The sequence below is a fragment of the Podarcis filfolensis genome (genome assembly GCF_964270895.1).
Source record: "Podarcis filfolensis genome assembly, chromosome: 7".
In the NCBI taxonomy this organism is placed as follows: Eukaryota; Metazoa; Chordata; class Lepidosauria; order Squamata; family Lacertidae; genus Podarcis; species Podarcis filfolensis.
The window spans coordinates 1,498,695-1,512,139 of NC_139603.1; positions in this window are offsets into that span (position 1 = coordinate 1,498,695).

Below are 13,445 nucleotides of genomic sequence, written 5' to 3' on the forward strand. Positions count from 1 at the left end.
AGTGTGGCTTGCTAGAACCTTTCTCTGCATCAGAGAAAGCGCGTGAAGCCTCAAGTGCCTAGTGGAAACCAAAACACGCCTGGTTGGGTTAAGAGTTTCGGGACTTTTAAAACAAATTGGTTAGATGGACTCGAATTCTGGCTTCCTTTTCTTTAAAGATTTGGGTTCTAGCTTACTTGAAACGCAGTTAGCAAGAAGGACGGCTTTAACCTAATGCTGGGCAATTCGGAAGTTGTTTGAAAGCTCGATGCTCCTATATTCCTCCTCTTCTGTCCGCCCTCCAGAGCCGTATTCACTGAGAAGGCCTGTCTTCTTCCTCTAAGCCGTCTTTGGATAAACTTCGGGGCTCCTCTTTGGAGACTCTTAGCGACGCGCGAAGAGGGATGAGTAAATGGGATTCCAATCAGTCCCCATCTTGCTCATGCAGAAATCTGCGCACAACACACGCGCAACAGTGACAACACATACACACGAGAGGCCTTGCCTGTGGCAGGAGCTGGTCAGAAGGCGAAGGGGAGTTACGAGCTTCCTTTCGCTTGCCGAGTCCAAATGAAACTCAGTCGGCAGAGTGGATTTTCTCGACTGACTACAAGCACTCTCGCCCAGTCCTGTGGTGGACGGTGGTGGATCTCGAACCAGTTCTTCAAAGGCAGCCAACTATATTCTTCCCTTTCACACCGATCCTGAAAACAGTTGAAAACGGTAAGTTTAACTTCGGGGTATTGTAAGAATTTAATTCATTTTCAGTGAAACTGATGCGCGTCACCTTATGCATATTTTACTCAGGAGTAAGGTCTTCAATGGCTTTTGAATATCTTATGATACTTACTTGGAAGTAAGACCTATTGAATTGCGGAGGACATACTTCTGAGTACGCGCGCTACGCGTTGTGCCGCACCTCTAGCCAGGCTGCAGCGCCCTTGCTCAGAAGGCTCACCCGGAAGGAAGACATTTGATGCTAGCTCCCCCCTAGGAAGGGGGGTTTTGTGTTGGCCTTTCGAGGGCATAGCTTAGCAGGGTCTCAAAGACGCAGCACTGAGCCTGGTTAGGAGGAGGAAGGCTTCCAGCGAAGGCTCACTGGATGGGGAATCGACCCACTTGGAATAAAGGGGGCATCCTTCCCAAGAAGCAGGTGTGGGGTTCATGGTCAGTTCATGGGAACTAACCTCGGTGGAATCCCAAGGTTTCCAACTACACTCAGGTAGAGAAGATTACCTGGCCAACGGAAGTCAAACAAAACTTCGTTTCTTATTTATTATTATTTACTACATTCATATGCCACCTTGTCCTCCAAGGAGCTCAAGGTGGTGAGCATGGCTCCCCCCCCCCCCTTTAGCCACACAACAACCCTGTGAGGCAGGTTAGGCTGAGTGGGAGTGGCTGGCCCAAGGTCACCCAGGGAGCTTCACGGCTGAGTGAGGATTCTGGCCCTGGTCTCCCAGGCTATCGTCCAAGGCACTCACACTCCGGACCCCAAACGGCAGAAACCGCCGGTGGCGCATAACTCAATAGTTTAATCCCAGCCCTCTAGCAGAACTTTAGAGTTTCTAAAGCAGTTCACATAATACTCTGTCTTGTAATCCTCACACCAGCCTGGCAAGGTAGGTCAGTATTATCCTAACATCACAAGTTGCCATTTAAGGAATTCAGGGCAGAAATAAGAGGGGAGGTCCTCATCCCTACCTCAGGCTGCTCGGATATGAGCACTTACCGGGGAGTAAGGTCCACTGAATGTCAGGCAATTCGCTACCGAATAAACACGTATTGGTTGAGGGGTTTTTTTTTGTTTCTTTTTCTTTTTTGCTAGCCACTGTGCTCTGCCTCTGCCACATCTGTAGGGCGCGAGACTGATGTTCTGAGACATTTCACTTGGAGCGCGAACAAAAGGAGGAAAATGCAAAATCGGGCAGCCTAGTGGATGGATGCACAGAGCGTTCGGAAACCTTTACTCAGACGTCTACTTAGAAGTGAAGGATTGGCTTTGATTCCGTTCATCATGTGACGACTTGCATGTGCGGACACTTTTGCAGTACCACCAAATGTGACAGCACCACATGGATACAGGTTGTTCTAGTGTACATCTCCAACATACAGAATCAAGTAATTTACAGATTTCCACCGCCATCACTTTTTAACTTGTGTGGAGTCAAATTTTCATTTGCCCTAACCTCCCTAAATTATTATGAGCCACCCTGGCATAAATAGACAAATAATAACCTGTAATAGTTGTTTGTTTTCACCTTCCAATGCAGACAGAACAATATACATATATATGCCAGTAAACTTTATGGGGAGTATGCCCCTACTTGTTTTAATTGACATCATCCTCATCATTAATCAAATTTGTATACTCCTCTGCTTCCAAAGATCACAGGGCAGTTCACAACATGAAAATACAACATGAAAATACAAAATACACAATAAAACAAACAAGAACAAATAAGCGCCCCGTCCCACAAACACATTTTAAAAAAACATAGAGTGTTAATCAGTCCAAGGCCTGGTTGAACAGATTATTTCCAGTGAGGTGATGACCAACTTCTTCCAAGTAACTGCAGGAAAGCTGACTGTAAAGGAGAATTTGGCAGACCTTCAGTGGCTTAACCCAGTTGGTGCACAGGTTCCCTGTTTTGGGGAAAATTTGACATTTGAGTACTTCAGTTTTACTGCTGGAATTTTTGACTAAATGCAAAGCAGGTGTAAATGACTTGACACCATGAACCCAAACTTGAGAAATACTGTAACACAGTTGCATTTAAACAAAACAAAAACCGGCCCATAAAACCACACCCGGCCCTCATAAATGTAGCCTTCCCGTGTGCTCCAGGCCTACCTGGATGGCTGCAGCAAGCCATACCTTGTCAGGAAAGTGCCACTCTTACCTGGATGCTAGTTTGTGAAGTTTTGTATTTCCACCTGTGTAGTTGTTTGCCCAGATTTATAGATATTGATCTATAGATGTGGGTACATTTAAGGTAACAGTTAGAAATATGGTGAATCCTGATGTTCAGCAGAATGTCTTAGGACTGTAGAAGGCCTAGCCTGAAATGTGAGAAATAAACTTTTTTTTTTTTTTACATTTACTCCAACAACCTGGTTAATGCTCTTTTACCATGAAAGGAATGAAGGGAACATTCAGACTACTAGTAAATTTCTCTTCTGCCCTAATACCGTATTTGCCTGTCTACCCGTCATATCATATCAAAACTTTGGTCATCTGCACCTTCGTGATCACACCTCTCTCGACTCTTCCCTCTTCAGGCCTCAGATTCAATCTGCAGGAGGCAACGCGATTGCTTTTTGAAATTCAAAAATAAATTAAAATGTGATCGCCAGTATTTTTCTCTAGGGCATAGAAAGGGCTCGTCGGCCAACCTTATTCCCACATTCTAATTTTATTAATTCAGGCTGTATCGTCGAAGCAGCTTTATTTGGATATTTATTTATTTATTTATTTATATGAATAAATATGTATTTATTTAAATAAAATATCAATTGCTTTCGCTCCGGACAACAGTCTGTCCACTCCTCGCCCACCCCCACCCCCCGCACAACGTTTATAGATTTAAGAAGTGATCTAAACGTGCGAATCCCTCTCAAATCCCCCCTCATTGTTTTTTCGGGAAGACTGGGGGCCCCCAAAAGGCACCTTTTAAAAAACAGGCCTGTGGGTGGAGAGGACCCCATTCGGCCGCGCTTCCCCGCCGCCCGCCTGTGTCCCGCGAGGACACACACGTTGTGAAGCAAAGCGGAAAATGTGTGTTCATTACCACATAAAAGGCTCCCGTCGCGCAGAAGAATGGAGGCCTGGAATGGCAGCGACTGCGCGGACAATGGGACGCGAATGTGATGCTCTAACCTGGCCGGTCCCATCGCGCCTGCGGTCGTTTTAAACTACTTAGCTGTCTCCACTCCGTTGATCCCGAGCGATAAGATATATACCTCTGCCAAAAGACCTTTTCAAAAAGGAAAAAAGAGAGGGAGGAATGTGTGTGCGCGTGTAGATGTCGTTTAGAGTCGGGGTCTCTTCTTTCCTCTTCGGCCTCCTTTCACATCCTCTTCACGCGTTAGATCGGGGTCGCTTTGCAAAGGACCACACGGTCTGCCTTCCTCATTCAACCCCACCTCCCGTTATTTTTTTTGAACCGCTGGTGATTTAAGTCCCCGCCATCTGCGAATAGGCAAAACCAGTAAACTAAAAACAACAACAACAACAAAATAAATAACTAAATATTTAACGCCAAATTCCAGGAGGGAAACTTCACGCAGCACGTCATTCTTCAGCAAATTTACACAGATATTAGGAACGCTTCTGCCTGTGTGTACGTGTGCGTGCATGCGTGTGCGTGTGCGTGTGTTTTCTCTGCTCCTTTCGAGCCATTGTGCTTAACTGAATTTTATAACGCTGATCGATATCTTGGTAAAATATTCATTTTTAAACTAGCGGGCAGTGAAATCTTTGCTTTGTGCTAAAGTCAACAGTCGCTCCAATAAATGCCGCGATGCCTTGCCGCCGAGCTGCAGTCAGCGGGGCGTCTGGGCTCGTCACCGTCGCTTCTGCCACCGGCAGCTCCAGGGCATCAGGTAGGGACTTTTAAGTTTGGTGGTGTTGGTGCGCGTCGTTGTTGTTTTGCGCTGCTGGCAGCGGGCGGGAGAGGTAGCTGAGAGTCTTGCCTGATTCCTACCTGCTGCTGATCCCCGGTCAGAATCAGGCCTAGAGGAGGGGGGCAGCGGTCATCTCCCCCGACCCCAGAACCACAGGTTTAAAATGTGCGTTAGGTTCCCCGTGGCTACGAGAAACCTTCCTCCCCAGCGGAGGAATGTGAGCTGGGGGCTGCCCCATAGTCATCAGGAAGCCGGGATCGTCCCCTAAAGGTCCTGGCGACCTGATTCTCAAGCGGCCTCCTGGGCTGTTTAAGTTTTACTGGCTGGAGTTGTGGGAAGAAGTGGGTGCGGAACAGAAAAAGTGGATGAGAGAGAGGTGCTGGCTTATCATGCAGCATGAGTATGCAGGCTTACTCGGAAGCAAGTGCCACTGAGCTCAATGGGCTTTCTGGCGGGCCGTTGGGCCTGATCCAGCAGGTTTTTCTTCTGCTTGGGAGAGGCGAGCTTTTTTACCCGCCTCGCCTCTCCCTTTTTCGGAATCGACCTCGTTGACGTTCGGAGCAGCTGGCGGGTCTTAACAGCTGTGCTCTTCTTCTCGGCTTCTGCGCCAGCCACCCGCCCTCGGCCGACTCCTTCCTTCCTTCCTTCCTTGATGCTTCAGAAGCAGCAGGACGCCACGCTGTGCAGGCTTACCTGGGAGTGAGCCCAGATGAGGACATTTGGACTTTCTTCCAAGTAAGCCGGCATACGATCACACCGCAGGGAAATGGCTCGAAAAGGGTTACAACACTTCTTAAAAATTGGGTTTTTTAAACCGAAATTCCCAAGACTGCAAAGGACTTGAACGGGATGGAGGCGGCTCGTGGGACAGTTGTGTGGCCGCGGAAGCCTGAGGTCGCAACCCCTGGACACGTGGGCCTTTGGGGCAATGCGTAGTCTGCAATGCACTGTGACTCTCAGCTGCGCACCGAGAAGTCCTCCTGTCTGCGCTACCTTTGCCCATTTCTCATTCATTCCGATTCGGTTTGCTCAGAACTTCCCGCTGGATCGTGCTCTTTCTTATACAGTACAGAGAAGCGAACCTTTGGCGCGAAGCCGCCATGATCCCTGGGCAGCGCGGTTGCATCTCCAAATTTCCTACACCACTTTGCGAAGTAGCTCTGGTTAAAAAAGAGAGTTAAATGTGCATTTTTCAATTTGTGTGCGTGTGTGAAAAGTGCTTTGGAATTATTTCTGCCCCACAGCACCACCCGAAGGTCGTACGTTGTGTAGTAACGGAGAGATGAGTGGTAAAGAGCTTTGAGCACGGAGGGAAAGCTCGGACAACAAGGGCGAGATTCAGTCCAGCCCAGCCAAGCATATTCGGGCAACGTTGACTTGAAGGAGATTAACTTCGGCTTTTGCTCCCTTTGCCCATTTATCATATATCTTTATTAAAGACCCCTCCCCCCATTTTACAGATACAAAACTGAAGTGAAGTCGTAATCTCCCCAAAAACCTCAGCTAGGACCCACGTCTTTCAGTAGCTTTTAAATTGGTCGACCAATCTCTGCCCCTCAGAACATCAGATGTAGAGGGGATAAGCTGTTTTGTGTATCGTAATCTCTATTTGGGGGGGGGGGCGGCATTTTAGGAAAAAGTGGAGCGACACGCCATATCTCCTCAGTGGATTTGACTCTCCTTGCCTCGGTGACCTTGACTTGCAAGGCCTTCCCCCCTCCCTCTTTAACGCCATCCAAGGCCACGACAACTGTTGGGGAGCAGTGTCGGGGGAAAGGCGAGCAGATCCAGAGGAGTTACTTCGGGAAAGAAAGCGAGAGGTCTTCTCGGTGGGAAGCCTGTGTGCTGGCGGTGCGGTCTCCGTTTCCCTCCGGGTGGGGCTTGCGGCAGAGAGAGGGAGGGGGAGGAGTTCCTCATCTGATTTCCCCTCCATCTAAACTGACGTGACAGCTTATATTTCCCGAACAAGATGGGATCTCTGCAGGACACACACAGAGGCTAATGGTTTTTCAATAATTAATACTCCCCTAGACCACTCGTAATGCGGCCTCTCGGATTTGTCAATTACTTGTCATTAAATGAGTGTCTATCCACGTCCTTCCCTTCGGGTCTTTCGATAGATGGCTGAGGGAAGAAAATCACCTCCAGCCTCGTCTCCAAGAAGCTCAGGCAGCCTGATCTCAGCTGCGAGAGGCGCTCAGTGTTTGTGATAGGCGGTCAGGCAGGCAAGGTGCAGCTTCTTCAGAGTCGGGCGAGAGGCTTGCAGAAAGCGCCAGGAGTCGACGCTTGGAAATAGATTTAATCTGTCAAATGGGCAATTTTGTGTTTCCGATCCTTATCCTTCTTTTGGCAAGATTTTTTTAAAAAGGAAAATGAGTGCATAAATAGTAAACATACTTCGTCTAGGCAGAAACCAATCTCCCCTTCGAAGCAAGATTGCCAACATTTTCTTTTACTGCTCCTGTGCAGCCAGACCAAGAAACTTCGCTAAAATTCACTGCGCCAGGCTACAGTTTAAAAGCACAGCAGCAGGGCTGGCAACACCCACCCCCCGCCGGCCTTTTTAATGATTATTAATAAAATGGAATTCGGACAATTCAGCGAATTATTGAATTTGGGACCAGTCTCACGGCTCCGCTCTGGATCATGCTCACATCACTTCTGAGTATGTTCAGAGTGCTGTTTTTTCTAGGAACTGAATAATCACAACCAGCATCTAGCATACCGAGGACTGGGGCGTGAGATGGAGTAGGCAGAGCTGTCAAGGCAGAAGACACCACAGAGCTATTCATTTTAGAAATCCCCTCTAGTTCTGGAGGGAACTAAAGCAAACTGTGGTTCGACCCCCCCCCCACGTCCTTACGTCATAATGTGATGGCGACCAAGAGTCACATAGCCGAGAGTCACATAAGTAAAGGGGATTAGGTTCCCGCCCCAAGGAGTTTACCATCTAAATTTCATTCCCCTCCCACCAATTTTACTTCCAAGACAAAGTTAAGCGCTTGTAAGCCCGGAGGCTTCCAAGAGGTCAGTTTGGAGCATTTTTGGTGGGGGGCGGCGGAGATAGTCAGGGGGCCTACAAGTACCGGATGCTGCGCCTCTGCCCCATTCAAGCCAAAGAGAACCAGATCTCCCAAATATCTCCTGCTGTGGTAGAAGGTGGATCCGGGAGCCTATCTTTAGTTGAACCCTGTCCTAAATTTAGAGGCGAGAGGCGCGAAGCGCGCCTAGGAGGGGCAAGGCAGGCACAGGAGACATACAATGAGGGTTAAGAGCTCGCAAGGCAGCATTTTGCAAGGGGGGTAGAACGAGGAAGGGGGTGGGAACGTCTAGGCTGATTGTAAAGAAACATTTCCATTCCATCCACCAAAGGAACAATCCGACGCTGCATTCCAGAGGCGGAGGGCGCTTAGTTGCAAAGGCGACGCGGATCAACCAAGACCCAGAAAGCGCGCTGCGCCTTTTTTCGTCTAGCTAACCGTAGATGGGATAGGAGGACGAGGCCCCCCGACTCCCCTCTGCGTCCCCGGCCCCGCTCCTCCTCGGTGCCCCCCTGCGCCCTCGTTGCTGCGTTAAGAAGCATACATACGCTGAGGCGTCCTCGCCGCTATGGCAACCGTGTCTAGCATTGTCTATAAAGCGGAAAGCCACCGCCTCCCTCCTTAGGGCAGTTTGGTCCATTCCATCCTCAGGACTCCCCTCCTTGTCCATCTCCCGGCCGATGCCCCTCGGCCTCCTGCTCTTCTCTGTTTAGGTGGCACAAGGGTAAGCAGCGTTTGACCCTCTTTAACTGCCTGGAGACTTTCCTCGATGAACAGTTCAGGGTAACCCCAACCCTCCGCAGCACACACACACCTAGGAATCTCCTTTTGGGGACCCGGCGCGGCACCGTAAGGTGGCGGAAGACTTTGGCAAAGAAGGAGTTCCCTGAATCACAAAAGACGCGCCCCAGATGGGAAACACAGATTTTTCGAGGCAAGTTAGATGGATTTCAATGGGATGCACTTCCCTAGTAATAAGAATGGTCAGGTGAACCAAGAAGGCAGCGCTCGTGCCCCTTTAGTTGCTGCATGAGAGAGGACATTTCAGCTGCTATGGTTTATCATGCAACCTATAGTTAGTAAATTTCCCTTTTCTGTGGAGCAACTGAAGGTGCAGGAGTCCTGTTCTCTTCATTATCCAGCGATTCAAACTTTCATAGAGGTTTATGAGTCTTATTTCCTTTTCAACACATCTCACCCTAAGTCCAAGTGTCCAGAACACCTATTAATCCTGAAGGAGAAAAGAGCGTTGCGGCTGCGCTGCGTCAGTGTGTTTTAATGCCATGTATACAGAAAGCTCGGCTGTCAGGGGATTAGCCAGGCAGCTTTGCAGTCTCGAACATTTAAAACCTTTTCTGGAAAGAGAAGTCGAACTGACACGCAGCCTCTACTGATGCGTTTTTACTCAGGAGGAAACCCCGTGGAACTGGGCTTAGCCCCAAGTAAGCATATGGACTCGAAAATGCAATGCCTCTTGAGGTCAATAGTCGCAGGTTAGTGGGTGAAGGACTGCAGCTTTGCAGCCCCAAACTATGCATGCTTACGCAGACGTAGGCTCCTCTATGCTCAACCGAGTTTACTCCCAAGCAAGTGTCCTAACTGAGGAGTCAGCTCCACTGATCTGAACTGAAATTCATCACGGTTTTGATCGGGTAAACTTGCACCCAACTGGAGGGGATTTAGTTCTTTGGAAATCTGCGAGACTAGCAATATTTTGGGATTGGGGGGGGGCTGAATTGGACCCACAGAAACAACGTGGCTCCCTGGACTAATCCTGACTTGGTTTCATGCAACATTGCTTCAATATTGATCTAACAGACTATTTCCCCTTTCCTTTCCTTTTTTTAACGGATGGAATTGCTTCAGAAGTCGACTTTCTCTAAAGGAAAAAGACTTGAGGGGGGAAATAACAAGAAACCTCACCCGCCCGCCCGCCCCTGGCGCTTTACACCCGTACATGTTAACTCAACCAGTTAAGAATAGACCCGCCGGTTCGCTACTCTGTCAAGAATTCTGCCATTCACCGCTGTAATAGAAGGGCAGAAATCATCTAATTGTGCATCCCTATTTTATCCTCGTCTTCTCCTCCCCCCACCAACTCTTTTCTTTACTTCCCATCAAAACAAAACCAAAACAAAAAAAGCCCCACACCTCTTTCTCTGTTAGGAGTCTGGTAATGACATGCAAGGATGGGCTGAAAGACAACCAGACATCAAAGCACAAAGAAAATGACATTTCCCGCACTTTGATAAGAAAGTCACACTCCTCACTTTCGCCCCCTCCCTTCTCTCCTTTCTTAAAGGCAAACCCACCAGCCCCCAAGGGCGGCCGCAAGCTCTGAGTTGGGCACCCAAAACCTTCTTCTTTTTCGCATCTTGCATCTTTTGCCGCCACCCCTTCGTAAACAGGGCAAGTCCCTTGGGTGCCCCAGAAGTTTGTTGGACTTGGGGGCCGGGCAAAACAGCAACAACATTTATTGGGGATAAGGAAGCCCTGGTGTGGGGGTGGGGAAGACACACGCTTGGGACCGAGATGGAGCTAATTATTGCGAGGGGTAAGAAGGAGCTGGAACACCCAAGTCGAACTGAGCCCGTCTCCCGGGAGACTGATGGAGACCTATTTTACAAGCTGTAATTCCGCTTTAGACGATTGCAGGCTAAAGTCAATTCACACCCTCTTCTTTCTTCTAGAAATATTCCTAATCCTGCCGTTCAAGCGGGGAATTCTCTCGCCTTTCGCTCCACCGATATTAATCTAGAAACTTCATAGAAGGAAGCCGGATAATTGTGGGTTGGGAGGGCGGAAAGAAAAGGGGTTCACCCCACCAGTTTAACTACCTCGGCAACGTCTAACCTTCGAAAAAGTAAAAATTAAACGGGGAGATATGTCGTTCGGTGATTTATGGTCCCTTGCTCTGTTATTTTATTATATGAACGAAGCGAGAATTTTTCTTTTGATAGCCTTATTCTTGTTCTGTCAATTTGAGAAGGGCTTGAGCAGTTTGCTACTAATGTGTGTGTGTGTGCGCGCGTGTGTAGTGAAAATATAATAATTCATTTGGATGTATCTAATTAGTAAAATAAATGGATACGGGCCCTTGAACGAAGTGAGACTGACTCCTGAGTTAGTGTACATGGCAATTGGTTTAAGCAGACTTATTTGGCAGACTAAATCGGCCTTTCTTTTGAACAGATAAATAGAGCTGCGTTGTAAAGTTGGTTTTATACGCATATACCTGAGAGTAAGTCTAATTGAACTTAATTCTCCTTTACTTCTCAGTAGATATGCATACGAGTGTATTGCAATAGTGCGATCCTACCCATGTCTACTTGCAAGTAAGCCGCATTGACTTACTGTTTGGAAAGTGTATGTAGGTTCGCACCCTGCTATCCAGTCCAGGTTTAGGAATCTTTCATATCCCACTGAAGCAAGTGGTCAGCTAGCTTTGAAGTCTGATCCTTCCTACTCTTACTCGGAAGTAAGGCCAACTGGTTTCAGCAGTTATACTTTACATGCCTACATGATACTGAACTCGCTACGAGGATTTTTTTTAAAGGATTTTTTTTACTATTTTTAGCAAAATTGGCAATAAAAACATAGAAATTCATATATTTTAGAAAGTAAATAATGAAAATACCTATTCGCTCCCTCCAATTGCTTAATCCTTATCAATACCAAAAAAACAATTTCATTTCACTGATACTTCTAGCCAGTTTGCTTTGTCAGTTTGGTATGATAGAAGACGAAAAGAAAAAGTTTGCATTCCAGCATTAAGTCCTCTAGACCCCCAAACAAACAGGTGCAAAATTAAAACATAGTAAGCTATGCATTAAAAAACCCCAGGCTAGAGACAATAAATCAAGGGCCATGTGCAATTTGATACCATTTTTAAAGGTGGAGGCGCTGGGTTAATTTGCACTCAAAGCCATGATTGTCTGTCCTGACTTTTTCATTCTAACTGCTTTCCCCAAATCTTTGAAAAGTTAAAATTCAGAAGGGAAGCAATTCTCCTACCAGCAGGGAAGAGGCCTTGCCAAACAAGCACCCAAAGAACAAGAATTATTTAGAGCAAAATTAATCTCATATATAAATGGCAGCCAACTTTGCAATCAGATCTGGTTGCTGTGCCTCTAACAGCGGCTTGATCTGCAACCCTCTTTCGTGGAGGTGAGAGGAATTAATCTCAATTTGCTGCAGACGGAACTGCTGTTAAAAGTGCAGGTCCAGATGCCCGCTGAAGAGTTGGCATCCTCACACACGATTACGATGAAATATTATGTAGCCTGTGGCCGCAGCATCAGTCCAGATTTGTGGACTGAGTCGCATGCAGGAGCCGTTCAGTGGGACTTAATTTCTGGTAAAGTATGTTTAAGTTGGAAGCCTTAATTAACAATGCCGTTCAGAATGAATAATCCACTCATTCATTTGCGTTCTAGATCCAGCTTCGGCTCTGCTGTCCCTCACTTTCTCTTCCACCTGCGCGGGGCCTTCGCCTTTCTGGGAGACTTTAAGCAAGTTAATAGGGAAGAATGTTTCGTGGAAATCAATGGATCGCTTCGAAGTTGTGCTTTAGCTCCTAGGTGTGTGAAACCCATTCCATCTTTCTGTAGGTTTCATACCATATTTGGTATATGCAAACAATACCGGCAGCAATCCTATAGACTTGTAGGTGAATTTTACGGATCTCAGCGGGATTTGTTTCCGAAAAAACATCAGCCCCTATCTGGCTGACTTTCACTAGAATTCGAAATTCGGGTGGTGGGGAGAAGATAATCCACAAATGTGGATCTGACACAAATTCCTGAAGCCAAGTGAGTTTTGCCTCGCAGGACAAACCAGATTATGACCAACAGTCTACTCGGAAGTAAGCTTCACAGAGTCCCATGACGCTAACCCTCAGGTTTGTGTGCACAGGATTGCAGTTTAGATGCTGAAGGCCACATCCCACCCCAAAACAAGCATCTTAAGTCTACTTGATACAATTATATAAGAGTTGGACACAACAAGGTTATAATAAACTGGACACGCATGGTTACTGGAAGGTAAACTCCAGTGAGATCAATTGGGATTTACTCTCAAGTAAGCGTGCATAGTATTAGAGCCTTAACAATTCTTGTATTTGGTGGACTATTATAACTACTACCGTTATTGTAGTTCAGATATTTATTGAGGAAATAAATGTTTTGATTGAATCTTTTAAAGTAATGCAAGTCTGCGTAACTTTAATAGAGAGCCTGCTAAGCGCCGACGCGCAAAGCTATTCATTTCAAAGTGACGTCTGATCCAAAGTCAATTCGTCTGTTTCGGAGTAAATGGCAGGCGCTAGCCGGTTCAGTAGCCAGCCATCTGCAACCCTGAGCAGAAGGCAAAAAACCCCACAACTTTTTGGGGTAAGGGTTCTTAATGAAGCCCTTACCCAATCAAAGCCAATGAGATTAATCACTGAGTAAACATGCATAGGATTGCACGCAGGTACTGTTTGCTGAACGCTGAAGCAGGTCGTTGCGAGATCTAAAAGTGTGACACCCTTAGGCTAGTTGGAGCAGGTCTGAACACTTCATGGGAGTGATTCAAGAGATTCATCTCCTTCCTTCCAAGCGCTCCATAGCTTGGTTTTCGGAAAGATCATGAACGTATGAACCCGTCTTATACCAAGGGTTGATCGAGTTCACTTACTCGCTCCACCGGCAGGCGCTTTCCAGGGTCTTCCCATGGGACTGTCGCCTATTGGGGGAGCAAGGGACCTCGGCCCCTAGGAGTAGGCAGGGAGTGGGGGGCTGTAGTTCAGGAGGACAGCCC